Raw genomic sequence first — 27,289 nt, forward strand, 5'->3', positions numbered from 1 at the left:
CTTCTATGAGAGGATTTTATTTCGTGCATTGCAGTTAAAAAGATCATCAAGACATTAAATTTTTCTGGTTTAACAACGCTGAAAATCTCAAAATGTGGGGTACAATTTAGTTCAATTTTCGGGCGAGGTAGTTCATTCTTCCTATAAAACAGTTTACTTTTTTTCTGTGTGTGTGTGTATAGTATGTATACATACACTCAAAAAAAAGTGAACTAAAGCCAATTTAACTATATTTTAGTTCATGAACTTATTATATTTGGAGAAAGTTTCATTTACTCTAATAATTTTTTGCGTACGTTAGTTAAATGAACTAAAAGACGGGAAAAAATTATACACAAATTAAGGATATAGATTTACTAAATGCGTATTTCTCATAAAATAGTTCATTATTTCTTCAAAGACATTAAAGACATTCTTGCTATTTTGAACTCCAATTTCTTCCTTCAAACTACAATATTTTCTTTAAAAAATGAAAAAAATTATTTATGTCTAATAAATTTTCTTGAATTTGTCGAAAAATATTTACTTATTTTTGTGATATCGGCGTGATGCCAGCGCTTGTAATACTGTTTAGTTAAAAATTTCTAAAAAAAATTAAAAATTTTCTAAAAATAATCAAAAGTTTTCTTCCTGGTGGGTTCACTGTTTTTTAAGTGTATAATCAGAAATCGATGTGTTACAAATGGAATGACAAACTTAACCATTCTATGGTAATGGGTATAAAACGAACTTTAGAGCAAAGATTATGAACGTTATTCAGTTTAACGAAATTGATCCTAAATGTTCTCTAAATTTTATATTTGTAATAATATATAAAATGTTTGACATAAGGAAATAATAATTTTTCTTTTTAGTGTAGAATTCAAATTTCATATGTTACAACGGCTATGACAAAATGTAATATCAGCAAGTCATCTGTACGAGTTAGCACATAACTTCATTTACTTATCAAATAAATTTCAGTAAAGGGAGCAAGAGCTACTTGGCTGGGGACGCACACATTTTTGAATTTATCCATGCCACTGGATGGTTTGGCATGCGTTCCTTATTCATTGCTACATAGCCCTCAAACCGGCATGCCAGCCTGTGTATGTAGGAGATAGAAGAATTAAACACCATGGAGGGTGGAATGTGCTGTGATGCATCAAAATCTGCAGCTAATGCGGACAATGAATGGTAATTGTGTTTTATTGTCTTTGAAGAGCTGCTTATGCATTTCCTTCTCTACGCTTCTTTATTTGACTTTTTGTTTTGATTATTTTTCTTGTGTCTTCTTTTCGCATTTTTTTGTCATTTTTTGATTTAAAGCGCTATTAGGTTTTCTTGTTCATTTTTGTGTTTTTTTTTATAGCTTCCTGATTTAAACAGCTTTAGGGGTATTCAATTGCATAAATTCATACTGAATAGAGTCGCATTTGAACACCAAAACAGCAAAAACAAGTATATACGGCCGTAAGTTCGGCCAGGCCGAAGCTTATGTACCCTCCATCATGGATTGCGTAGAAACTTCTTCTAAACACTGCCATCCACAATCGAATTACTTAAGTTGCGGTAACGCTTGCCGATGGCAAGGTATCTTAAAACCTCCAGCACCATCTTCTAAATTGTATGTAAGTCCATACGTGGTATATAATAAATCAAAAAAGATCGATCCAATACGTATATAATTCAGTTTGACAAAGTAGACATAAAATTTTGACAAAATTTTCTATAGAAATAAAATTTTAACAAAATTTTCTATAGAAATAAAATTTTCACAAAATTTTCTATAGAAAGAAAATTTTGACAAAAATTTCTACAGAAATAAAATTTTAACAAAATTTTCTATAGAAATAAAATCTTGGTAGATCATCTTTGGCTCGAGTGGCAACCATGATTATGAACCGAATAAAATTTGAACAAAATTTTCTATAGAAATAAAATTTTGACTATGATGAAAATTTTATTATGAACCGAATAAAATTTTAACAAAATTTTCTCTAGATATAAAATTTTGACAAAATTTTCAATAGAAATAAAATGTTGACAAGATTTTCTACAGAAATAAAATTTGGTAGATTATTTTTGGCTCTAGTGGCAACCATGATTATGAACCGATATGGACCAATTTTTGTGTGATTGGACCAATTTTGGTATGGTTGTTAGCGACCAAATACTAACACCACGTTCCTAATTTGAACCGGATCGGATGAATTTTGCTCCTCCAAGAGGCTCCGGAGGTCAAATCTGGAGAACGTTTTATATGGGGGCTATATATAATTATGGACCGATATGGACCAATTCTGGCACGGTTGTTAAAGATCATATACTAACACCATGTTCCAAATTACAACCGGATTGGATGAAATTTGCTTCTCTTGGAGACTTCGCAAGCCAAATCTGGGGATCTGTTTATATGGGGGCTATATATAATTATGAACCAATGTGGACCAATTTTTGCATGATTGTTAGAGACCATATACCAACATCATGTACCAAATTTCAGGCGGATCGGATGAAATTTGTTTCTCTTTGAGGCTCCGCAACCCAAATCTGGGGATCGGTTTATATGGGCGCTATATATAATTATGGACCGATGTGGACAAATTTTTGCACGGTTGTTAGAGACCATATACCAATACCATGTACCAAATTTCAGCCGGATCGGATGCAATTTGCTTCTTTTTGAGGCTTCGCAAGCCAAATCTGGGGATCGGTTTATATGCGGGCTATATATAATTATGGACCGATGTGGACCAATTTTTGCACTGTTGTTAGAGACCATATACCAACATCATGTACCAAATTTCAGATGGATCGGATGAAATTTGCTTCTCTTTGAGGCTCCGCAAGCCAAATCTGGGGATCGGTTTATATGGGGGCTATATATAATTAAGGACCGATATGGACCAATTTTTGCATGGTTGTTAGAGACCATATACCAACATCATGTACCAAATTTCAGACGGATCGGATGAAATTTGTTTCTCTTTGAGGCTCCGCAACCCAAATCTGGGGATCGGTTTATATGGGGGCTATATATAATTATGGACCGATATGGACCAATTCTGGCACGGTTGTTAAAGATCATATACTAACACCATGTTCCAAATTACAACCGGATTGGATGAAATTTGCTTCTCTTAGAGGCTCCACAAGCCAAATCTGGGGATCGGTTTATATGGGGGCTATATATAATTATGGACCGATATGGACCAATTTTTGCATGGTTGTTAGAGACCATATACCAACATCATGTACCAAATTTCAGCCGGATGGGATGAAATTTTCTTCTCTTTTAGGCTCCGCAAGCCAAATCTGGGGATCGGTTTATATGGGGGCTATATATAATTATGGACCGATGTGGACCAATTTTTGCATGGTTGTTAGAGACCATATACCAACATCATGTACCAAATTTCAGCCGGATGGGATGAAATTTTCTTCCCTTTTAGGCTCCGCAAGCCAAATCTGGGGATCGGTTTATATGGGGGCTATATATAATTATGGACCGATGTGGACCAATTTTTGCATGGTTGTTAGAGACCATATACAAACACCATATACCAAATTTCAGCCGGATCGGATGAAATATGCTTCCGTTAGAGGCTCCACAAGCCAAATCTGAGGGTCCCTTTATATGGGGGCTATACGTAAAAGTGGACCGATATGGCCCATTTTCAATACCATCCGACCTACATCGATAACAACTACTTGTGCCAAGTTTCAAGTCGATAGCTTGTTTCGTTCGGAAGTTAGCGTGATTTCAACAGACGGACGGACGGACGGACGGACATGCTTAGATCGACTCAGAATTTCACCACGACCCAGAATATATATACTTTATGGGGTCTTAGAGCAATATTTCGATGTGTTACAAACGGAATGACAAAGTTAATATACCCCCATCCTATGATGGAGGGTATAATAATCTTTTATTATTTTTCATGCGCTTTCATTGCCATATCTCTGCTCTTATTGCATACCCCTATTATTTAAAATCTTATGAGACTTTGGTCTCTGCTGTTGATAAATTATGAGTGCAAATATACCCAAGGATTATAGTCGTTTATCCATTTTTATAGACTTTGCTTGAGAAAAATACAGATGTATCACATTTTAAGAGGACTGATATTCAACGCATAAATAGCTTCCAATGAAAAGGATACAGTTTTAAGCATTGGGCAAAGAAATCAAGTGTCAATTGAAAGCTTAGACCTCTTAAGAATGTCTAAGGAGGACATACTCGGATGATACTCGACTGATTTAGTCACAATATATGGTAATTTCAAATAAAGTCTATACAAGAGAGCGATGCACAAAGACTGGATGGAGGGGTGGTCGGGGATTATAATTCCTTAGTCTTAAGATATAGAATTTTATATCGACAAGAACATATATGCCTTCATAAACAACATAAAGGCACGTATCACTTCGCTTAAACTGAATTTAGATATAAAGTTTTTGTATTTTAGTTTAGCAAATAAAACTCATTTTAACGTTTAAATTTAGTTACTTACAAAACTAAATAAAATTTAAATATATTAAAATTAAATTATATTAGTTTAACATCAGCGTCTTTCTCCACATTTTGAGATTTCCCCAAAGTGTTGTTAAAACCAGGAAAATTGAATGCCCTGTTGTACTTTTTAACTACACTGAAAAAAAAGCATGCCCGGTTCCAAATATTTTGTCTTTACTTTAAAAAATTTGGTATTGATTCCGAGCCAAAGAAGCGGAGAATACAAGTAAGGATACTTTTAAGACACAATTCTCTTTTAAATTTGGGTTTTGTGTACATGCTTCTAGGAAGCAAATTTTAATTTTTCGCTTTCTCAGCTTTTTTTCTTCATATGCTATCAAAGTCCTTTAAAAACGAGTTAACGATAACTTTATTTTCCAAGTTAAGACTCGACTTCCAGTAGAAATTATGCTATGTTTCAAGTAAAAAGCTTCTTTAAAATAATGTGTTGAAAAAAATGTCCTATATCTGAACGATTTTTTGCTTTGTAGTCAAGATGCAAAAAGACAACAAATTTAAAGACAATTTCATTAAATTTAAAGAATTTTTCTGAATTATTAAAGTTAAGTTGACCTTAGCCCAAACATTTTTTCTTTCATGTTATGATACCCATTTTTAAGCCAAATCACTTAATTATAAGGACAATACGACTTCATTGAAAAGTTTATCGACTTTTGGACAAGGAAAAAAACTTTATATTAGAGAAATGCGTCTTCTATGCTAAGCAAAATTTGCATTCGTATTTTAAAGACACGAAATCATTGATCTCACGACAATATTTTTTTAGTGTACAGTTCATCAAATTACACAGATAGAGGAATAGAAGAAAATATTAACTAAAAGTTAAGAAGAAAATCATTGGCGCCAAATCATGGCCATTTTAACCATACAGTAGTTCATTCTTACTATTTTTGGGAATCGTACGAAAATCTTCTTTTGCTTTAGTTCATGGGGATTGATTGAGTGGGATTGATCACTGTTTTTTTCGTAAAAGTCCATGGTTCCAAGTGACAACTATAATTTTCTTTCATAGCATTAGTAGTCGTTGAGCAGAATCAGACAGCTTTCATTTTTAAGAGAGAGTTCATTCATTGACCACTTTCATGCACTCGACAACAAGTTTACTTGGATCCAAAGATTTTAAACTCGCCTTAAGGATATTATTGATTCCGATCCAAAGATGTGGCTTCTTTGAAATAAAGAAACTTTTTTACATTGTGTGGATTGCGCATACTAAAATTTAGGTTGCATAATCTTTCACATTAGGTCAATATTTTTTCAGTGCATATTGTGTATTTAAATTTCTACAATTTTATAAAGAATTTTAATAAAATGTGAATTCGGAAATTCGAAGTAAAATTGTTTGGACAATGCGTTACCCAGTTTTTATCGCTTGATCGCCTTCAATGAAAATTTAAAATTTTTTCACTCAAAAAAATGTTTCCTTGGATCCAAAGATTTTGACCTCCCCTTAAGGATTTTGGTATTGATTCCGAGACAAAGATGCGGATTCTTTAAAATAAAAAAAAAATTTAGCCACCAATCTGGCTTTAAATCTAGAATCAATAAAATTAGAATTAAGATCTCATTTATCAAATTTTCTTTTAACGTTATATTAATAAAACTATTCACGTGCAAATTATAACGGACTTCAAAGTAAAAAAAAACTTAATTTAACGACTTTAATGGACAAAGATATACGACTAACCCCCATTTTCATGAAGCTCCGTTAGTGTCACGTTAGCTAACGAACTTTTAAACTGTATTTTGGACATATCTGTTATCCTGCCTATACTTTCCATATGTCAGATAGGAACTTAACTGTTAAAAATTTTTCAATTAAATTTAACCGGAGAGAATATATTTGCAATTTATTTTCTGCTAACTGGTAGTTAAAGCCTAACGGAGCTACATGAAAATGGCCGTAAATTTAATAAAAAAAATTAAAGCAACACTTTTTATACCCACCACCATAGAATGGTGACGGGGGTATAATAAGTTTGTCATTCCGTTTGTAACGCATCGAAATATCGATTTCCGACTATATAAAGTATATATATTCTTGATCAGGGAGAAATTCTAAGACGATATAACGATGTCCGTCTGTCCGTCTGTCTGTCTGTCTGTCTGTCTGTCTGTCTGTCTGTTGTAATCACGCTACAGTCTTGAATAATGAAGCAATCGTGCTGAAATTTTGCACAAACTCGTCTTTTGTCTGCAGGCAGGTCAAGTTCGAAGATGGGCTGTATCGGTCCAGGTTTTGATATAGTCCCCATATAAACCGACCTCCCGATTTGGGGTCTTGGGCTTATAGAAACCGTAGTTTTTATCCAATTTGCCTGAAATTTGAAATCTGGAGGTATTTTGTGACCGTAAAGAGGTGTGCCAAAAATGGTGAGTATCGGTCCACGTTTTGGCATAGCCCCCATATAGACCGATCTCCCGATTTTACTTCTTGGGCTTATAGAAACCGCAGTTTTTATTCAATTTACCGGAAATTGGAAATCTAGAGGTATTGTAGGACCACAAATACGTGTGCCAAAAATTGTGAGTATCGGTCCATATTTTGGTATAGCCCCCATATAAACCGATCTCCCGATTTTACTTCTTGGGCTTATAAAGGGTGATTTGTTAAGAGCTTGATAACTTTTTTTAAAAAAAAACGCATAAAATTTGCAAAATCTCATCGGTTCTTTATTTGAAACGTTAGATTGGTCCATGACATTTACTTTTTGAAGATAATTTCATTTAAATGTTGACCGCGGCTGCGTCTTAGGTGGTCCATTCGGAAAGTCCAATTTTGGGCAACTTTTTCGAGCATTTCGGCCGGAATAGCCCGAATTTCTTCGGAAATGTTGTCTTCCAAAGCTGGAATAGTTGCTGGCTTATTTCTGTAGACTTTAGACTTGACGTAGCGCCACAAAAAATAGTCTAAAGGCGTCAAATCGCATGATCTTGGTGGCCAACTTACCGGTCCATTTCTTGAGATGAATTGTTCTCCGAAGTTTTCCCTCAAAATGGCCATAGAATCGCGAGCTGTGTGGCATGTAGCGCCATCTTGTTGAAACCACATGTCAACCAAGTTCAGTTCTTCCATTTTTGGCAACAAAAAGTTTGTTAGCATCGAACGATAGCGATCGCCATTCACCGTAACGTTGCGTCCAACAGCATCTTTGAAAAAAATACGGTCCAATGATTCCACCAGCGTACAAACCACACCAAACAGTGCATTTTTCGGGATGCATGGGCAGTTCTTGAACGGCTTCTGGTTGCTCTTCACTCCAAATGCGGCAATTTTGCTTATTTACGTAGCCATTCAACCAGAAATGAGCCTCATCGCTGAACAAAATTTGTCGATAAAAAAGCGGATTTTCTGCCAACTTGTCTAGGGCCCATTCACTGAAAATTCGACGTTGTGGCAGATCGTAAGTCTATTCATGATGAAATGTCAAAGCATACTGAGCATCTTTCTCTTTGACACCATGTCTGAAATCCCACGTGATCTGTCAAATACTAATGCATGAAAATCCTAACCTCAAAAGAATCACCCTTTAGAAATCGCAGTTTTTATTCAATTTACCGGAAATTGGAAATCTAGAGGTATTGTAGGACCAAAAATGCGTGTGCCAAAAATTGTGAGTATCGGTCCATGTTTTGGTATGTTCCCCATATAAAACGACCTCCCGATTTGGGGTCTTGGGCTTATAGAAACCTTATTTTTTATCCAATTTGTCTGAAATTGGAAATCTAGAGGTATTTTATGACCATAAAGAAGTGTGCCGAAAATGGTGAGGATCGGTCCATATTTTGGTATAGCCCCCATATAGACCGATTCCCCGATTTTACTTCTTGGGCTTCTAGAATCCGAAGTTTTTATCCTCTTTGCCTGAAATTGGAAATCTAGAGGTATTTTCGGGTCATAAAGAGGTGTGCCGAAAACGGTGAGTATCGGTCCATATTTTAGTATAGCCCCCATAAGAACGATCTCCCGATTTAAGTCCTTGGGTTTCTAGAAACCGTAGTTTTTATCTGATTTGCCTGAAATTGTAAATATTCTGGTATTTTAGGCTCACAAAAATTTGTATCGGATTAGGTTTTTATATGTCCATTTGGTAATGCCTCCATATAGACCGACTTCACTTCTTGAGGGTATAGAAGGCGCACTGATCATGAAAATTGCTTGAAACTTAATGTAAAATTTCCAGATTTTACTTCTACAGATTTAAGATTTCAAATCAAGACGTTATTTTATAATTTTCTTGCACACTTACAAGAGATGTTAATAACTCAAACAAAAATGGTTCTTATAAATCCAGAATCTGATATAGTCCTCATAGGTGAAATCTTTAAATTTATCTTCGGGAAGTGTCCTCAAGCCCTCCTGAAATTTCAAAGGAAACCCTAATACATGGTGGTGGGTATTTAAGATTCGGCCCGGCCGAACTTACTGCTGTATATACTTGTTTTAAAATTAAAATTTCATTTACTTACTTTTATTTTAATATGGATGATTTTACACCTCCTGTTTTAATTTAAAAACAAGTAAAGGGTGATTCTTTTGAGGTTAGGATTTTCATGCATTAGTATTTGACAGATCACGTGGGATTTCAGACATGGTGTCAAAGAGAAAGATGCTCATTATGCTTTGACATTTCATCATGAATAGACGAACGATCTGCCACAACGTCGAATTTTCAGTGAATGGGCCCTAGAAAAGTTGGCAGAAAATCCGCTTTTTTATCGACAAATTTTGTTCAGCGATGAGGCTCATTTCTGGTTGAATGGCTACGTAAATAAGCAAAATTGCCGCATTTGGAGTGAAGAGCAACCAGAAGCCGTTCAAGAACTGCCCATGCATCCCGAAAAATGCACTGTTTGGTGTGGTTTGTACGCTGGTGGAATCATTGGACCGTATTTTTTCAAAGATGCTGTTGGACGCAACGTTACGGTGAATGGCGATCGCTATCGTTCGATGCTAACAAACTTTTTGTTGCCAAAAATGGAAGAACTGAACTTGGTTGACATGTGGTTTCAACAAGATGGCGCTACATGCCACACAGCTCGCGATTCTATGGCCATTTTGAGGGAAAACTTCGGAGAACAATTCATCTCAAGAAATGGACCGGTAAGTTGGCCACCAAGATCATGCGATTTGACGCCTTTAGACTATTTTTTGTGGGGCTACGTCAAGTCTAAAGTCTACAGAAATAAGCCAGCAACTATTCCAGCTTTGGAAGACAACATTTCCGAAGAAATTCGGGCTATTCCGGCCGAAATGCTCGAAAAAGTTGCCCAAAATTGGACTTTCCGAATGGACCACCTAAGACGCAGCCGCGGTCAACATTTAAATGAAATTATCTTCAAAAAGTAAATGTCATGGACCAATCTAACGTTTCAAATAAAGAACCGATGAGATTTTGCAAATTTTATGCGTTTTTTTTAAAAAAAAAGTTATCAAGCTCTTAACAAATCACCCTTTATATACGGCCGCAAGTTCGGCCAGGCCGAATCTTATGTACCCACCACCATGGATTGCGTAGAAACTTCTACGAAAGACTATCATCCACAATCGATTTACTTGGGTTGTGGTATCTTAAAACTTCTTGACATCGTTTTCTAAATTGTGATTTAGTCCATACATGGTATATATTAAACAAAAAAGTTATGTATAGTTAAGTCTACAAATAATTACGAATCGATATGGACTTTTTGTACGTAGAGAGCCAGAATTGAAATATGGGGGTCGCTTATATGGGGGCTACATACAATTATGAACTTGATATGGACCAATTTTTGTGTGATTGGGGGTCGATTTATCTGAGGGCCATATATAACTATAGACCGATATGGACCTAGTTAGGCATGGTTGTTAACGACCATATACTAGCACAATGTACCAAATTTCAACTCACTCCGATGAAATTTGCTCCTCCAAGAGGTTCCAAAACCAAATCTCGGGATCGGTTTATATGGGGCTATGTACGATTCTGGACTGATCTCGACCACTTTTGGCATGGTTGTTAAATATTATATACTACCACCACGTACCAAATTTCAAGCAGATCGGATGAATTTTGCTTCTCCAAAAGGCACCGGAGGTCAAATCTGGGGATCGGTTTATATGGGGGCTATATATAATTATGAACTGATATGAGCCAATTCCTACATGGTTGTTGGATACCATATACTAACATCACGTACCAAATTTCAACCGAATCGGATGGATTTTGCTCTTCCAAGGGGCTCCGGAGTTCTAATCTGGGGATTGTTTTATATGGGGGCTATATATAATTATGGACCGATTTCGACCAATTTTTGCATGGGTGTTTGAGGCCACATACTTACACTATGTACCACATTTCAGCCAGATCGGATGAAATTTTCTTCTCTTAGAGGCTCCGCAAGCCAAATCTGGGGATCGGTTTATATGGGAGCTATATATAATTATGGACTGATAGGAACCAATTCCTGCATGGTTGTTGGATACCATATACTAACATCACGTACCAAATTCCAACCGAATGGGAAGAATTTTGCTCTTCCAAGGGGCTCTGGAGGTCAAATCTGGGGATCGGTTTATATGGGGCCCATATATAATTATGGACCGATATCGACCAATTTTTGCATGGGAGTTTGAGGCCATATATTAACACCACGTACCAAATTTCAGCCGGATCGGATGAAATTTGCTTCTCTTAGAGGCCTCGCAAGCCAAATCGGGGGATCGGTTTATATGGGGGCTATATATAATTATGGACCGATGTGGACCAATTTTTGCATGGTTGTTAGAGACCATATACTAACACCATGTACCAAATTTCAGCCGGATCGGATGAAATTTGCTTCTCTTAGAGGCCTCACAAGCCAAATCGGGGGATCGGTTTATATGGGGGCTATATATAATTATGGACCGATGTGGACCAATTTTTGCATGGTTGTTAGAGACCATATACTGACACCATGTACCAAATTTCAGCCGGATCGGATGAAATTTGCTTCTCTTAGAGGCCTCGCAAGCCAAATCGGGGGATCGGTTTATATGGGGGCTATATATAATTATGGACCGATGTGGACCAATTTTTGCATGGTTGTCCCAGATTTGACCTCCGGAGCCCCTTGGAAGAGCAAAATTCATCCGATTCGGTTGAAATTTGGTATGTGATGTTAGTATATGGTATCCAACAACCATGCTGGAATTGGTTCATATCAGTCCATAATTATATATAGCACCCATATAAACCGATCCCCAGATTTGACCTCCGGTGCCTTTTGGAGAAGCAAAATTTATACGATCTGGTTGAAATTTTGTACGTGTATAGTATATGATATTTAACAACCATGCCAAATGTGGTCCATATCAGTCCATAATCACATATAGCCCCCATATAAACCGATCCCGAGATTTGGTTTTGGAGCCTCTTGGAGGAGCAAATTTCATCCGAGTCAGTTGAAATTTGGTACATTGTGCTAGTATATGGCCGTTAACAACCATGCCTAGCTAGGTCCATATCGGTTTATAGTTATATATAGCCCTCAGATCCATATCACTAATTGTATATAGCCCCCATTTATGAGCGACCCCCATATGTCAATTCTGGCTCCCTACGTACCGTGCAAAAGTCCATATCGATCCGTAATTATTTGAAGACTTACCTACACATTTTTTTTGTCTAATTTATACCACGTATGGACTAACTCACAATTTAGAAAACGATTTAAGATACCACAACCCAAGTAATTCGATTGTGGATGACAGTCTTTCGTAGAAGTTTCTACGCAATCCATGGTGGAGGGTACATAAGATTCGGCCTGGCCGAACTTACGGCCGTTTATACTTGTTTTTTTAATTACGTACTGAATACAAATCCTTGGACTTTGGTTTGTCAAGAAACAGTCTAGATTTCCTGTCAAATAAATAACCCAGTATAAAAGCGTTGCCAAAAATGTAGTGAAAATGTTCTTTTCGGATCCGGAAGTGATGCTAAATTGGCGCCATTTTGACAGCCGTTGCACAGAATCTGCATCACATTTTAAGGTGTGATCCGGATTCAGTGTTTTGGATGTGAATTAAAAACTTGTGTGATATTTTGCCAAATAACAAAATAAATCAAATTTATAATTTTTATAATTTTTTATGATTGTTAATGCATTCTAACACTTGCCTGAAACGATTTACCTCAAAAATGTGAAAATTTTTTTAATGGATTTAGCATTTTCTTCGATAAAATTTAGTAACTCTTACTATGTTTTTAACCTATTTGAAGCAAACAAAGTTACAATTTCCCATTAAAAATATGGAAAAACGAGTTATAAAAAATTTAATTAAAAGAACTTCCTGTGTAGTTAAAATAAGAACATCTTTGGGAGGACATTTTTGGAAGTGTATTAAGGTTCTAAAGAGAACGACTTCCAAAATTTTTTGCTGGGAAGTGAAGTTTTTTACTTAAGAAAGTCTAGCAACTAATTATCAGTTTCTCATGTAGGGATCACCCTCCATATTCGTGCAAATTTCAACACCCTCCAAAAAATCGCTTCTGTAACCGAACAATAATTTTATGTATATTTCATTGAAAACCATTCCTTTAAATTAAATATTCTGTAAAGTAGCGCAGTTTATAAAAAATGTCTGACCTACTTTTAGGCGGTACACGTGTCTATACACCCTCAAAAAAAAATCGCTCCTGTAACATATACCCCAAACACATTTTGCTTCAAGCATATATGTTTTCAGGATTGGTCCAAACAAAATATTGTTGGATTGTTCAAACATATTATGTTTCACCTTAGGGCATACACTGGTAGTAAAATTTGTTAATGAAATTTTCTTTGTATGGATATATTTTTAAAGCGCCAATTGGTTACTTCGATTATTTTAGTTGCAGCATACTCTCTAGGACTCTCTTTCTAAACACATATATTATTATAGGCTATTTCTAAATTAATATATGTTTTCATCTAAGTATATTATATTTATAAACATTTTATGTCCCAAACATGTTATGATAGTTTATGAACATTATACGCTTGGATTTAAAAATATTGTATTAAAAAATTTGAGTTCCAAACATATAATTTTTACACCCAAACATACGAAAAACTGTCTTTTTCGTCCGTGAAGACATTATGAAAACTTTCAATTGAAAAAAAAAAATCCTAGTATGTGTCCTTCTATAACAACATACCTAAGCAAATCGATAGATTCATCCTAAGCAAATCGATAGATTCGCCTCGTTGCACAAAGCTGCTTCTTGTTTTGCTCAAGCTCATGTACAGTCACGCAATTGGTCTGTATTGCTACCCAGAGTCTAGAGCTACTTAATTTTCAACGACAAGAAAAACTAATAAAATAAATCACTTAAGCAGATTTGAAAGTGAAAAATAATCTTAAAGTTAATTTAAAGAAGTAATTTAGAGATATTTTTTGCTAGCAGTGTATAGGGTTCCTCAAACATAGTCTGAGAAATTCTGTTTTTTATAATAATAATATAATTTAAAAACGTGTTTCACATTATAATTATTTAAATACGAAAATGGTCGAGTCAGCTAATTTCTTTGCAGCAAATGTTGGCATATTAACTCAAAAAAAAGGGATAGTCTTCCAAACAGCTATGGATGTCACGAAAACGATGAGTCATTTTAACATTTAAAAATTTCGAATTTTAATACCGGACATTAGAAGAAATTAATCCATTTAATTCCCCTTAAAATACCAAGGGGAAGATCTGTTCGAAGGTCCAATTCCCTAAAAGCAATTTAAAGGTAATTGCCTTTAAGTACTACCCCGCTTCATTCAATTGCAGAAGACTTTGTTGTGCAGCCATTAGAAGCTTATTTGGCTAAACAGAAAGCCTCCTGTTGGTCCCGAAACATTTTGGCCCCCTAAATATTTATTTTTTCTTAATAGCCAACCACATTTCCTTGCAATGCATTGACTGTCATCGTATTATGGTTTCTTGCTATCCTTCGTCATGGAATGAAAAAAAAAACAAGCCATAAAATTGTCATTTCCGTTTAATGCGAAAATAACACAAAAACCTCTGGAATTCAAACCAAACCAAAAAAAAAATATTTTTGTTGGCTAAAAAGAAAAAAACACAAACACACACACACACACAATGATCCTTAGGCAATGTAAACACAGACAAAACACAGCTCAACACCGCAACATCCGCCAAGGAAGCAGGGCTTTCGCAAAAGAGAATTATTTTACTTTTTGCCAGGATGGGACATGTCATTAACAAGCAACACCAAAACCGTAAACTGTGTAAAACATAAAGCAATAAAATTCCAATTGTTAACATTTTCATTTAAAATTTATTTTTGTGCTTCCCCTCAGCACCTACTCCTAAACCATTGCATTTGCTGTTTTGCCTATCCATTCTAACACCACCGACACAGCACTTTCGTTTGGTCGAGGAAATGGACAGATGTTGGAATGATTGAAGCTTGGTGTAATAATTTTTATTGTCAAGAAATGTGTAAAGAGTATTATGGGAGATTATCGATATAATTTAGAAAAATGTTGGAACGATTGACAGGACATGAGATTTGTTTGACAACTGGCTAGACGAAAATGCTATAAAGATACGAAACAATGGATTGAGGAGATAGGAGATTAGCCAACGTCATACCAAATGTTGCAGTCATACTGTGTTAGGTTCATACATGTTTGTTCAAATTTGAATAAATCATAAAAAAAGAATATTTTGCCAATTTTTCTATACGTTAAAAAAAGTGAACCCACGCTGAAAAAAATAATTTAGAATAATTCATCTTGTTTTTATTGTTGGTTTGTTCTTCAATAATTTGTGTTGTTTTGATTTCAGTTTAAAACCATGCGCTGACTAAACTACGAGAGTAGCTTAACAATTTTTTTTTTTATTAATTTTAGAAATGTTTAACTAAACGACATTACGAAAGCTAATATGGCAAAAAATATCAATATTTTGCTATCTTCCTTTTCTATTGTTTTTGACAAAACATACGACATCGCAGCATACAAAATTGGAAGCTGTTCCACAATCATTTCTTTTTAAGATCATCGCAGGATCCTCCATGAATTTTTCCACTTCCAATGAAGTTCTTGTGGACCAATCTTAGAAAATATGTTATTTGGCAGTTTAAAGTGAAAAATAGAAAATCAACAAAAAAAAAATAAAATTAAAAATTTCACCCCCATAGGGATTTGAACCTGTACCTTTAGCTGTTTTCACTTCCTTCTCCATTTCTTCCTTCTCACATTTCTTCAAAAATATATGACGAAAATAACAAAATAGAAACGATTTACAACATAAACAAGTATATACGGCCGTAAGTTCGGCCAGGCCGAAGCTTATGTACCCTCCACCATGGATTGCGTTGAAACTTCTACTGAAGACTGCCATACACAATCGAATTACTTGCAAGGTATCTTAAAACTTCCTAACACCGTAATATATACCATATAGTCCATACGTGGTATATATTAAACTAAAAAAGGCCGATTAAATACGTATATAATTAAGTTTAAAGTTTCTATAGAAATAAAAATTTGACAAAATAAAATGTTGACAATATTTTCTATAGAAGTAAAATTTGGAAAAAAAAATCTATAGAAATAAAATTTGGAAAAAATTTTCTATAGAAATAAAATGTTGACAAAATGTTCTATAGAAATAAAATTTTGACAAAATTTTCTACAGAAATAAAATTTTGACAAAATTTTCTATAGAAATAACGTTTATATGAGGGCTATACGTAAAAGTGGACCGATATGGACCAATTTTTGCATGGTTATTAGAGACCATATACTAACACCATGTACCAAATATCAGCTGGATTGGATGAAATTTGCTTCTCTTAGAGCAATCGCAAGCCTATTTTGGGGGTCCGTTTATATGGGGGCTATACGTAAAAGTGGACCGATAGGGCCCATTTGCAATACCATCCGACCTACATCAATAACAACTACTTGTGCCAAGTTTCAAGTTGATAGCTTGTTTCGTTCGGAAGTTAGCGTGATTTCAACAGACGGACGGACGGACGGACATGCTTAGATCGACTCAGAACTTCACCACGACCCAGAATATATATACTTTATGGGGTCTTAGAGCAATATTTCGATGTGTTACAAACGGAATGACAAAGGTTATATACCCCCATCCTATGGTGGAGGGTATAAAAATCACCTTTTGAAAAAATATTTGATAAAAAATTTTGTCTCTGGCGAGGCGGTGCCAACAAACCCGGAACGAAAAAGTTTTTTAACCCTAGACAGTCATCCTTCGTCAAAATGACGATGCTTAATTTTATTATACCCACCACCATAAAATGGTGACGGGGGTATAATAAGTTTGTCATTCCGTTTGTAACACATCGAAATATCGATTTCCGACTATATAAAGTATATATATTCTTGATCAGGGAGAAATTCTAAGACGATATAAGCATGTCCGTCTGTCCGTCTGTCCGTCTGTCTGTCTGTCTGTCTGTTGTAATCACGCTACAGCCTTCAATAATGGCGCTATCGTCCCCAAATTTGGCACAGATTAGTTTTTTGTTTGCAGGCAGGTCAAGTTCAAAGATGGGCTATATCGGTCCAAATTTTGATATAGTCCCCATATAAACCGACCTCCCGATTTGGGGTCTTGGGCCTATAAAAACCGTAGTTTTTATCAGATTTGCCTGAAATTGGAAATCTAGAGGTATTTTGGGACCATAAAGAGGTGTGTCGAAAATGGTCCGTATCGGTCCATGTTTTGGTATAGCCCCCATATAGACCGATCTCCCGAATTTGCTTCTTAGGCGTCTAGAAACCGTATTTTCTATCCGATTTGTCTGAAATTGAAAATCTAGAGGTATTTTAGGACCATAAGGAGGTGTGTCGAAAATGGTCAGTATCGGTCCATGGTTTGATATAGCCCCCATATAGACCGATCTCCCGATTTTGCTTCTTGGGCGCCTAGAAACTATATTTACCATCCGATTTACCTCAAATTAGAAATCTGGAGGTATTGTGGGACTATGAAGAGGTGTGTCGAAAATGGTCAGTATCGGTCCATGTTTTGGTATAGCCCCCATATAGACCGATCTCCCGATTTTGCTTCTTGCGCGTCTAGAAACAGTATTTTCTATCCGATTTGTATGAAATTGAAAATCTAGAGGTATTTTGGGACCATAAAGAGGTGAGTCGCAAATGGTCAGTATCGGTCCATGTTTTGATATAGCCCCCATATAAACCAACTTCCCGATTTGGAGTCTTGGGCCTATAAAAACCGTAGTTTTTATCCACTTTGCCTGAAATTGGAAATATAGAGGTATTTGAGGACCGTAAAAAGGTGTGCCGAAAATGGTGCCCATCGGTCCATGTTTTGGTATAGCCCCCCTATAGACCGATATCCCGATTTTGCTTCTAGGGCTTCTAGAAACCATATTTACAATACCATTTGCCTGAAATTGGAAATCTAGAGGTATTTGAGGATCATAAAAAGGTGTGCCGAAAATGGTGCTCATCGGTCCATGTTTTGATATAGGCCCCATAGAGACTGATCTCCCGATTTTGCTTCTTGGGCTTCTAGAAACTATATTTTCTATCCGATTTTCCTGAAATTGAAAATCTAGAGTTCTTTTGGGACCATAAAAAGGTGTGCCGAAAATGGGGCCCATCGGTCCATTTTCTGGTATAGCCTCCATATAGACCGATCTCCCGATTTTGCTTCTTGGGCTTCTAGAAACTATATTTACCATCCGCTTTGCCTGAAATTCTTGAGCTTCTATAAAATGTATTTATTACCCGATTTGCCTGAAATTCGAAATCTGGAGGTATTTTCAGACCACAAATAAGTGTGCCGAAATTGAGGTATATCGGTCCATTTTTTGGTATAACCCCCATATAGACTGATCTCTCGATTTTTACTTCTTGGGCGTCTAGAGACTATGTTTTCTAGGCGATTTGTTTGAAATTCTGGAGGTATTTTAAGTTCACAAATATGTGAGTAGCAAATGGTACCTATCGGTCCATGTTTTGGTATAGCCCCCATATACACCGATCTCCCGGCTTTATTTCTTGGGCTTTTAGAATCTGTAGTTTTTATCCGATTTGCTGGAAATCTGTAATCTATAATGAAATTTTAGACAAACGAAATTTCCTTTTCTTATAAAGTATTTTCGTTTATTCAACTCTAAAATTCTCTAAAATAGCAGGCGCACTGATCATGAAAATTGCTTCAAACTGAAAGTAAAATTTCCAGATTTTAATCATCGTATTTATTTAAATAATGGCGGAAAAAATCTACAAATTTAAGATTTCAAATCAAGGCGTAATTTAATCATATACACGATATGTTTATAATTTCTCTAAAACTCAAACAAAATTGGTTCTCATAAATCTAGAATCTTATCTGGTCTTCATAGGTAGAATCTTTAAAGTTTGTCTTCGGGAGCTGACTGCCTTAGGAGAAGATTTGTAACCCACTACGACGAAGAGTTTTCAAAGTAAACTATCATATTTGATTCATGGTGGTGGGTATTTAAAATTCGGCCCGGCCGAATTTACTGCTTTATATACTTGTTTTAAGTTATTCTAATTCAAAGGTTTTATTATTTTTTGTTTTATATTAATTAAAAAGGATCTGAATAAAAAAATTAACTACAGTTTGGTTTTTATTTTTGCTCATAATGCAATTTAATTCGCCTTGAAATAAGCCGTAGTCAAATGACGAAGGATGACTTTAGTGTACAAAACATAAGGATGACTTTCTAGGGTTAAATTGCTAATTTTATAATAGAAAAGTGTAAAATAAAATATAAAATAAAATAAATAATTATAATAGAAAAGTGTAAAAATAGTTATAAAAAAAAATTGTTGAAAAAAAAATAGATGTTTTTATACCCTCCGCCACACATTGGTTTCAAATCTCTTCTTTTTTGTGGAAATAATTCTGCAACTTTTGGACGGATAGAGATATCAACACAATTTTTTTTTTGTATGAAAGCTGAGATGTTTTCCTCTAAGTTTCCAAATTTGTGGGTCCCTAGTTGGACTGACCTGTAGGCGTTGAAAGTTGGATATGAAATTTTGTTTTAGCTGTTAATCGTTATGTCGATATCTTTATCCGTTCAAAAGTTGCAGAAATATTTCCAAAAAAACGATTTCGAACCACTGTGCGCCCTAACTTCGTCATTCCGTTTGTAACACATCGAAATATAAAGTATATATTGGGGGTCGTGGTGAAATTCTGAGTCGATCTAGCGATGTCCGTCCGTCCGTCCGGCTATTGGTGATAGGTTTTTTTTTCTGTGTAGGTCAGTGTATCAAAGGGATTAATAGTCAAAAGAATAAAAGCCTACCAATTTCTTACCTCGATAATTACTTAAGACACAGTGTAAATTGCCTTCCATTGTAAATAACTATGGATACGTTGAGTAAGGTCTCATCGCAAGGCACTAAGATACCAATGTTGTAAGGCACTTGCAAATAAAAGGAAAGTTAATCTGCTTTATTCTTCTCAAAGGACCTCCGATGAAGGAGTAGACCCCGGTTGAGTAGATATGAGTGGGCCAAACACTCAATTGAGTTACAGTCAACAATTTTGAAGTTTCACTCAATTTATTCCTTGTTGCCCTCTTATAGACCCGAAAAAGGATACCAAGCAGTAAACAAATCCCTGGAATTGAGCAAACATGTAAACTCCTCGTAAACAATGCGAATGGGAAAACAAAAAGAGAGAAGAAAAATCCATATCACAGGAAAATTATATGTCTGGATTGAAAGGAAAAAAACAACAACAACCAGACCGTTGAAAATGAAACTGAAAATGAGCAAAACAAAATAGCCGGCTAACAGAGCGACAGACCGGCGCCAAATACTTTAGCAACCGACTAAAAAGAGAGTGGTGAGAGACAGAGAGTTCGCCGTACGGAGACAAAGAGCAATAGTAAAGAAATTCCTTTCATAGAACATTTGGCTGCTGCTGCGGATGACTGTGTGTTAGCAGCTAGCCTCTGCGAATGATGAAGTCAATGACGATTATGACATGCCGGCTGAGGACATTCTTTCCACACTACTCCATGTTCATCCGGAAAGTTGCTGGTAGTTCAATAAACCCGCAACAAAACCAACAATGATGCCGACATTAAATTTTGTTTGTTGGTCGTCGTTGTTGTTGTTTTTGTTAGTTTTCTTTTTCAACTGACTACACAAAGGAACTGGATATAATTTTGTCACACATTAAACGAAGGGTCATAGGGGTAAGACTGGTAGAAATAGCCAGCCAGCCAGCCATCCATCCATTTATCCATGCATATGGATAACATGTGTACGAGAGTATATACAATAATAGCGTGCGTGTGGCTTTAAGGAGTGGTGCAAGGAATATGAATGATAAAGCATTTATGTTGCAAGTGGATGAGAACAGTGGGTCCTTATGTGATATCAATCGAAGCGATTTAAGACAAAAAGGGACAATGTGGTGATGTAGATTAATATTCATACTAGCCCCTCAATATTTTAATGTGATAATATTTAAATTTTGACATGTTTAGATTTTTAACTAACATTTACGAAATGCATTAATTTCGAAAAACAAAAATAAACCAAAACATTAAGAAAAACTCTTAAGGGTCAGATCATTACCATCACTGCAACAAAATTTAACAAAATTTTTTCCAATTAAAGTCTTAATTGAGTTTTGAAAAATATCCAATTAAAGATTTATTTGATTCAACACATTTTTAATTGACTTTCAATTAATTGTTTAATTGATACTACCATTTCTGTGATTGAAGACATTTCAATTAAAAATTAATCGGATCAATTAATTTCGTGGTTGAAGGCAAAAAATGTTTTTTTGTGTGATTTTAACCAAGCTGTAGTTCATTTATAATTTTTAATATTTTTGAGAAGTGTACAAAAAACTTCTTCTGCTTTATTTAGCATTGAACTTATTTGTATCTCATTAGAATTTTACTGGCATTTAGTTGATAAATGTTTTGAGAGATCCTTGGAAGAAAGAAAAATTCGTTGGCCTGGGGAAAAATTCTTATAAAATATTGTTTTGCAATAAATATTAGTTACTTTTAGCATCAGTTAGTGTCGAAATCTTAGTCAAATCGACGAGTAGTTTCGTTTTTACGAAATTAGGAAGCGGGCGTGTCCGTGAGGCATTCTTTTCCGGGAGTGTTTTCTATTTTTTATGGGACCAACAACTACGTACAGTGGATCAAGAATTACTTTACATATGCTTAGTAAGTTACAATCTTCTAGAAGAGTAAAAAATTTAATTCGAATCAAATGTTGGCATTTTGTATCCGTATTCCTCTTGACATATTGCATTATAAATATTTTTCGATTTATCGAAAACAACTCTGACAGCATTTGTTAACAGAAAGTAGTGTTAATCGTGCTTGTTAAATAGGCGCCAAATGATGTTGATTAATATCATGAGAGCTTGGGTTGAATTTTGGAAAACAGTGAATCTAAATCAATAGATACGATATACAAGAGCATATGCATCTTGGAGTCAAATTCGGTAACTCTGCAATCCAATAAAGAAAAACATTCGTATATCGAAACATCGATTTCGATATCAAAATGGTGGTTTGCAATGTATAAGTTTCCATGATGGGCATATGTTATATGTTTTCTGGAGTGTCATCCTAGAGGGGATAAACTTCTCCATTTTTATATTTTTTTAATTTCACATATAAAAATTATACAAATATATCCATAAAGACGATCTAGCGATATCCGTCTAAAGTTAGAAGAAAATTTTCGATCTCCCAATTTTATTTATTGAGGGTCCGATTATCAAACCTACGTAAGGACACAAAGGGCTAAGTCTCCGATGTGCACGGATGAAAAAGACTGTTTTTCATATGTTTGGCTATAAGCATTATATGTTTGGAAGACAAATTTTTAAACACAATATTTTTGAGTGCAAGCATATAATGTTCATAAACTAGCATAACATGTTTGGGACATATATGTTAATATGTTAGAACATATTATGTTTGGGACATAAAATGTTTGTAAATATAATATGCTTGGATGCAAACATATATTAATTTAGAAATAGCCTATAAAGATATATGTGTTTAGTAGCTTGGAGCGCTATTTAACAGGGAGCGATATTGAATTAAGTTGGTGGTTGTTGCTTGTTATTACAAAATTAACATTTTATTTTTCCTTGGGCAATTGATCAGCTACTTCTTTGATCCTTACAAACTGTGTGGTCCGCTGTTCGAATCCCCGTCCAAGGTAAAAGGTAAAATTAAAATAAAAAAAGGTAAAATTAAAATAAAAAAAATCATAAAATTGAAAAATTTCTTCTACAATGTTTGAATTACAGAAAAAGGTGCTAAGAACTAAAAAATTTCGTGGAAGTGAGAAAGATGTCGGGGAATATACAATTGGGCAGAAACAAAATTTTGAGCATTCAGGTCGAAAACCTATGTTGTTAGCACCTATATTGTTTATTTTCATAATTCATTATGATTGTAAATATATAAATAAATAAATAAAATTTTGAGCACAATATTGTTTGGGAGAATTTTTTTTTAAGCATATAATATTTTTGGGTGCAAAATGCTTCCAAACATATTATATGTTCACATAATAACATATTGTTTTTTGGAAGACAACATTATTGAATTTGGATGCAAAAATACAAAATGTTTGGAGCTTAGACTACCCAAACATATATTGTTTAGACCAATATGCTTTCAAACATATTATATATTGGTAGAGATCAAACATATAAATGTTTGGGCAATACCCAAAAATTATATGCTTGAAGCAAAATATGTTTGGGAGTATATGTTACAGAAGCGATTTTTTGTGAGGGTGTGCTTGGATACGTGGACAAGATATTTGTGGTGTCCTGAAGAAACTCACCTACACATTCTCTGGTATATATCAATTCAAATGTAAATTCTAGAGCCGTATCGTAATAGCAACCAATTTCAAACTTTGGTGTACTTTTGGGCGCATATGGCCAATAACGTAATTTACTTTCCTATCGTCCAGCAAATGGGCTGTAGTGACTTTAATTTTATAACTCGGGGTCGAGGTTTATGGGAAATGTCAATTCCCTAGAGACGTACAGTAGGAAAATCGTCGCAAAATTTAACATTTTTCGTTTGTTGTAAACAAGTTTTTAAAAATGCATTTTAGTATATTCGAGTACAAGGAAAATATTTAAAATGAAATGAATTAAACCAGTATGTATATACGGTCGAAAGTTTGGATTGCGTGCCAAAGCAAGAAGCCTTATACTGACAACACGTACCAAATTTCAGCCGCATCAAATGAGATTTGCTCCTCGTATAGGTTGAGGAAGTCAAATTAGGAGATTGGTTTATATATGGGTGATATATATAAAAAAAGAACTGACATTAACGGATGAAATTTGCTCTTCCAAGAGGCGTCGTAAGTCCGATCTGAGGGTCGGCCAGATAGGCCGACGTTTTTTTTTCATCTATGGAGTAAACCTTACAGACTAACACTAATATATTACAATATATACATACTGTTTGTTAATATCTTAAGTATTTAATAATAATTTTATCCTTTTATTTATATTATATTTCTCTTCTGACAAATCGAGATATTTATACACAGAAAAAAATTTTCGTTGTTTAACTAACGCTAAATTAAACTTATTTTTATTGTAAAATAATTATTTGTTAGTAGTTAAATTTTATTACTTTTTGCGATATTTTCCACAGCCCAATGAAATTTTCGTTTTTCTAAGTTTGTTTCAAATATTTTATGAACTAAACGTTAGTATAAAATTCGATGACCGTACACATAAGTTCAATATAAACTAAAGCAAAAGAAGATTTTCGTACGATTCCCAAAAATAGTAAAAATGAACTTCTGTATGGTTAAAATGGTCATTATTTGGCGCCAATAACTTTCTTCTTAACTTTTAGGTAATATTTTCTTCTATTAGAGGGTGTAATTTCGTGAACTGTAGTTAAAAACTACAACAGGGCATTAAATTTTCGTGGCTTTAACAACGCTTTGGGGAAATCTCAAAATGTGTAGCAAAATTTAGTTCAATTTTCGTACGAGTTAGTTTATTTTTCCTATAAAACAGTTTACTTTTTTTCGGTGTAGTATTTATTGAATTCATAACAAAATCTGCGAAGCGGATCGTTGTTTTCAAAGTTTGTGCGGAAGTATTCTATGTGAAGCAGTTAAAAGTTGCTGATAGGTCTTAACGGTACTGTTAAGAAGGAAATTACATTTAAATATTCCGTTAATTAAATCAACCGTAAAACAGATATTCAGCATGGTACGTCTACTTTTCAGTGTTGGTAATATAACAAGTGATAGTCTTTCTTTGTAAGATGGCAAGGTTTGAGGTGCCCAGTTATTCCGACGTAAACAAAACAGTAAAAATTGCTTTTGTAAAGATTCAATACGATTGCAATGAATTTTGTACTGTAGGCCCCAAATTACAGATACATATTCCAGGATAGAACGCACAAGTGAAGTATATAAATTCCTTGTAACAAATGGGTCAGAAAAATTCCTTACTCCAGCGCTTGACAAATCCAAGTGATCCATATGCCTTATTCACAGTCATAGAAATGTGAGATCTAAAGATGTTTACTACAACTTCATAAAATCATATACACTCGTCAGCCGCAGTATCTATACGAACATATCAGATTTGCAAGGTCAAATAGAGGAAGAATACTTATGCAACCCAGAATAAACTACCAGACGTCCGAGAAACAATTCTTTATATTCAGTACCCGTCTCTGGAACTCCCTCCCTCGAACCATACAATGCTTAAGTAATGCTAATCATTTTAAAAAGAAGCTATTTCAACACCTACATTAGTTCTGTTGATCATTGGCTTTTTTTGTTACTTTTGATTATATAAAATCTATCTAAAATTTATATAAAATCTATATTAAAACTAAGTATAATTCTAATAGTGATTTCAAATCTTTTGTATTACCAAATATCAGCTAGTACTGTAATTTATAAGATATCAAATCTTGATATACTAGTTTTACAATAATAAATAATTTAAAAAAATTTAGCCTGTGATCCAAAAGTATTCCAAGGTCTTTAAAGCATTCAACAGTTTCAAGCATTGTGTCATTCATAACGTAGTATAATATTACTACGTTTCCTTCATTTTATCCAGGTTTTTGATGTTTTCGACGTTTACAACTTTTTGACAGTAGAACACCGAACAAATTGCAGCTCGTACACCCTCAAAAAAAATCGCTTCTCTAACATATGTTCCAAACATATTTTGCAGGAAGCGCATATATTATTGGAAAATTCCGAAACATTAATATGTTTGTTTTATGTGAACATATTATATGTTTGGAAGCATTTTGAGCCCAAAAATATTATATGGTTGGAAGAATTTTCCCCCAAAGAAGACTGTGCTCATTCCCTAACATAATTTTCACTTCCACGAAATTTTTAGTTCTTGGTACCTTTTTCTGTAATACAAATAATGTTGAAGAAATGATTCAATTTTATAATTTTTTTAAATTTTACCTTTCGCCTGGACGGAGAATCGAACCGAGAACCATACAGTTTGTAAGCCAACACACTATCCACTGGGCTACGTAGCAGTTATAGTCACCAGTAGACAATTATCGTTATAAGTTACATTTATATAGCATAGATTGCAGCGCCCAAGAGCCCATGCAAAAATAACATTATTTAAAAGAAACATACATTTGTTGGCCACGTGGAGCAGTGGTTAGCATGTCTGCCTTGCATGCAAAGGGTCGTGGGTTCAATTCCTGCTCCAACCGAACCATTTTTTTTTATTTGTAATTTAGACATTTATACTATATAAAATTTTTATAATGCAACTTCGAAATGTGGGTTATTAAAGATTTACACAGTGCTCGATATAAACGAAATGGCTTTTGAATAAAATATTATTATTTTTTTTTGCAAAAATAACAATTTTATAACAAAAAACTGTTTTTGGTATAAAAGTTTGAAATTTTGGAAGAAAATCAAAAACAAAAGAAGAGTATAAACATACATAAATAATTTTATAATGTATTTAGGAGTTAACCGTTTTTTACTAGTATTTAACACCATTTTAAATGCCTTTAAAACTTATCGTGTTTTGTACTTAATTTCATTTTTACCTTTAAGGCGGTTAAAAATGTGTGTCCATAATGCCAAAATGATAAACAAAACACTTGTCCACACATACATAAAATTCTCCTCTCAAGGCGAAAACACATGAGGTTTTTTTTCAAATCTCTATGCTCTTGGTTCCGAATGTATATTCTCTTTACTCCGAATACTCATTCTAATATTCAAATTAAATAATATTTAGACTTAAGCATATCAAATTTTTGGCCTCCTCATAAAGCAGTTTTCCGAAACAACATACAACCGTTTTACAGAAATTGTAAACATATATATGTTTACTCGAAATTTGTAAATTTATATATGTTTACATTCACACATATTATTTTTATGAAACATTCATGCCCCAAACATAATATATTTTAACATATTAACATATGTGTCCCAAACATTTAGTGTTAGTTTAGGAACATTACATGTTGGCACTTAAATATATTGTGTTTAAAAATTGTGCCCGAAGCACATTTTGTTTATATCGGAACATATGAAAAACATATTTTTCTAACAGTGTACCATCTCTGAGTAGTGCTCAAAATTTTTGTATAGGCCCTGCACACAAAGCAAAAAATAATTACCTCCGGATTTCAGAATGAAATTTTAGACAAACAAAATTCCCAGTTTTGATTTTTGGGCCTCCTTTAACAATCACACAAAACTGTGTC

The 27,289-nt window shown here is 34.4% G+C and overlaps 1 protein-coding gene across 1 annotated transcript in view; it reads right to left on the bottom strand.

Annotated features, from left to right (window-relative positions):
• LOC142239700 (matrix metalloproteinase-2-like) overlaps window positions 1-27,289 on the bottom strand; it is a 219,287-nt gene that overhangs the window by 189,671 nt on the left and 2,327 nt on the right. The window lies entirely within an intron of this gene.

Source organism: Haematobia irritans, chromosome 5 (genome assembly GCF_050003625.1).
Source record: "Haematobia irritans isolate KBUSLIRL chromosome 5, ASM5000362v1, whole genome shotgun sequence".
In the NCBI taxonomy this organism is placed as follows: Eukaryota; Metazoa; Arthropoda; class Insecta; order Diptera; family Muscidae; genus Haematobia; species Haematobia irritans.